This window comes from Platichthys flesus, chromosome 3 (genome assembly GCF_949316205.1).
Source record: "Platichthys flesus chromosome 3, fPlaFle2.1, whole genome shotgun sequence".
Taxonomy (NCBI): Eukaryota; Metazoa; Chordata; class Actinopteri; order Pleuronectiformes; family Pleuronectidae; genus Platichthys; species Platichthys flesus.
In genome coordinates this window covers 11,770,016-11,773,796 of record NC_084947.1, presented here as the reverse complement: position 1 = coordinate 11,773,796, position 3,781 = coordinate 11,770,016, and positions in this window count along the sequence as shown.

Genomic DNA, 3,781 nt, shown 5'->3' with positions numbered 1-3,781 from the left:
TGCTGCGTGTGCCGTCGGTCCTCCTCCTCCTCCTCCTCCTCTCCGGGGTGAGCCCACACCAGCACCCACCCCCAGCAGTGGGTGTGTCGGCAGGAAGAAGAGGAGATCCGACCGGCGGGGGCGCGCTCGGTGATTCAACCGCGCTCCCTGCGGTATGGATGCCCCCCCCCCCCCCCCCCTCCTCTATGTGACCGTACAAACACACACACACACCTGCTCTCCTGCAGGTTGCACAGCCTCAGCGTCCACCAATGAGAGTAACCAGTATGTATAGTGACTGGTTCCAGCTCCAGCAGCCCAGGGTGCACACCCCCATTGACTGGTATCGATTTCTACACCGTTCAGTTGCCGCAGTTTTCAATTGTACTCCCCTATTGTACTGCAATATGATCCAAACCAGAGCCAGAATTAATCTTCACTGTGTGTGCGTGTGCGTGTGCGTGTGCGTGCGTGTGTGTGCGTGTGTTTGTGTGTGCGACAGGATACACTTTCATTAACCTGAAAGATGACCGTGTGATTAACAACCACACAAAACAGAGAACACCCAAAGATAGAATCTCGATTTCTCTCTCTCTCTCTCTCTCTCTCTCTCTCTCTCTCTCTCTCTCTCTCTCTCTCCAAACACACACACACACACACACACACACACACACATACACACACACACACACACACACACATACACACATCCTTGCACTTCTATCTTAGTGAGGGCCACTCATTGGCAGCATGTATTTCATAGCCCTAACGACAGCAAGGAAGGAGGCCAAATCCTCACTTTCCCATCCTCTAAAAGTACAATTACACACATATTTGCAACTTTCATTATTAAGACTTTGCATTGGCCTCTAGTGAAAAGCCAATAACCAAAACCTTATATCTAACCTTAAACATGACCAGTTCACACCTTAACCTAACCATAGTTTACATCTTACACCAAACCTTAACCAGGAGCTCAGAAATTTTAGCCTAGCCTCACTAGTACTGAGCTTTGGTCCACATGAAGTCCACTGGTCTTAACAAGGTTAGTGTTTATCCTGGATAAGAGGCAACAGTACACACACACACACACACACACAATGGAGAGATGCCAGCCCTGAAACTTTAATATTTAAAATGGATAAGGCATTTATCACTGGGTCAGGTTGCCATTGGACACATCTTTGAATATGAGTCTCTCTCTCTCTCTCTCTCTCTCTCTCTCTCTAAAAGGACAAAATGCTAACTTTTATCCCTGGCACACACAACACGTAGGCACCATAGTCATCGCCATGACTGGTGCAGTAGCTTTACTGCAGTATGCAACATGAGCACGTCTAAAAGAGATGTGGTGGTTTCACATTTGTGGTGAAGACAGTGCTAGTCAGGTCTTAATGGAAGCTGAGTTAGTGCATTGTCACTGCCAAATGGCCTTGGGTCAATCGAGACAAAATCAATATGAATTCCAGTCAAGATGAAAACCTTTTTGGGTGAATGGAGGTGTGGGTAAGGGGCTGTTCTTCTGATCATATTCTTTTTTGAAAGTGTCAGTAGCGATAGGAAAGGCAATGAGAGAGAGACAGAGAGAGAAAGAGAGAGAGAGAAGGAGAGAGAGAGAAGGAGAGAGAGAGAGGGAGAGAGGGGGGGGGGTCTCCGCCTTGAACCATGGGATGCGCTGAACCTCTGTCTCTGTATATTTGCCTGTAATACACCAGCCACCCGTTCAAGCTGTACTCCACCTTTCAGCCACGGTCAGCTGACACTGGCTCTGATACCCAAGTGGTATTGATAACGGACGGATGGAATTTATTTCATGATATTTTGTATTGTGTATGGGCCCACCTTACCTTAACCTGTTGATTTTTCCATTCTGTCTTCCATTTTCAAGCTGCAGAATAAACCGCAGCTTGTTAAATTAACTATTACAGCACAGCAGAGAAGGCAGAATTCTACGTGAGAGCAGAGCAGGAGATTTCACAAAAAATTCACCTCCAGCAAGTGGGGGGTGGATGACGTTTCCAAAACACGACAGACAGATGAAAAAGTAGAGCCACACGAAGAAGACACAGACGGAGACGTCCAGAGAGTTTGTGGTGACTGTGCTGAAGCCGGTGTCGATGTGATGTAAACAATAACATGTAATTGCCGCAGATAAAATATGTTATATCCTGCCTCTTTCTATTGCACCATCTCTCACCTGAATAATGCAGAGAATCTGTTGCTCTGGTGAATGCGTCTGAGCGTAGAATCTCCCTCTGCATTGTGCACGTGTGAAAAGGTAAAATGCAAGTGCGATTGTCTGGAGGCGCCTCCCAATAATGTCAGGAGATCATCCAGAGTTCAGTGCACGTCTGAAAGCAGCGTCTGTGGGCATGTTATGCGTGTAGTCTGCAAATGGTTCAGATGTGTTAGGGCTGTATTCAAGGCAATGTGAAGAATAGAGTTGATAGAAAAAAGTGAAGAAGAGAAAACGTCATTTCCTTCCTTGTTTGTTCAAATCAAATGACATCAAATCTAATAATAGATAGGTTCCATGTGATCATTTCGGTGAGTGGTGAAAGGAATTGTTGACACCACGAACACCACAGCCCTCTCTTACAGGAAGTGTTTCAGTGGAAAATGGACACATGATAAACGAAGGACTTCCTGTGTTACTGTCATCGCCTGTGTCTACTACCATGATCCATAGTAAACAAAAAACAGTAACTTTACCCGTTTGTAAAAAGATTTGTCAAATAAAAAATTGTGTTGGGTCATTATTGATCTCTATCTGTGCTGTGTCTGTTCAAACGTGGACTTTGACGTTAGAATTTAATTCAGTAAATAATAAATCTTGTCAGATGATTTTATAATCATCTAATAGATTAAAACTTTAACATGCACACAAAAAGACACTGGTCAGAGAGTTTGGGTAGAATGGCTGAAAGCTTTGCAGGCAAGTTTGCCAGATATAACTCAGGTAACTCTAGATGGCAACAGGCACACACACACACACACACACACACACATACACATATACGGACATCCTTGCTCGCTCTTTTACGGGGTAAACTGAAATATCTGTCCTATTTTGCCTCTAAATAATTCCCCATTACACGAGTAAGGCTGACAGCGTCTGCACCACACTCCTACACTGGTTTAATTTCCCATTGAAAACAATATAGGCCTCGCTAATTGATTTTAATGGCTCTCTCCGCGACGATGCGCCCCTTATGACTTGGAGAGAGGTCTTTAAGATTATTATTATTAGTGTAATTGCCATTACCCCCACACTTTCCCTTTGCGAGTGGCAGCCAGAGAAAGAATATCTTTGCCCTTAAGCTGAACAAATAATTATTAGAGACACGAAACAAACAGACGACCGTCAGTCAGATACACACACACACACACACACACACAGACAAACACACACACACACACACACAAACTCACACACACACACACACACACACACACTCACACACACACACAGACAGATACACAAGCTCCACCTTGGAGCAGACCCCCTTCTGGCGACCCTCATTCCCTCCTCCGCCCTCTTCGTGCAGCGTGCCGCTTGTAATTTATGCAAAATTAATTGATACATCTTTTATAATTGATGTGCTGTAAACTTAATGAGTAATTTATGTAATTAGTCAATTAAGGATAATTCCAGCATATGTTCCGTATGCCCAGAAGGTGCGCTTTACCACTAGTTATTTGTCCAGGAGTTGGGTGCAGGCGCACACTGCCGTAGACTACCTAATTAATTTTGTTATGCAGATCAGCAACGGTGTCTATTTAACGGTCCCCTCTGTGAAAA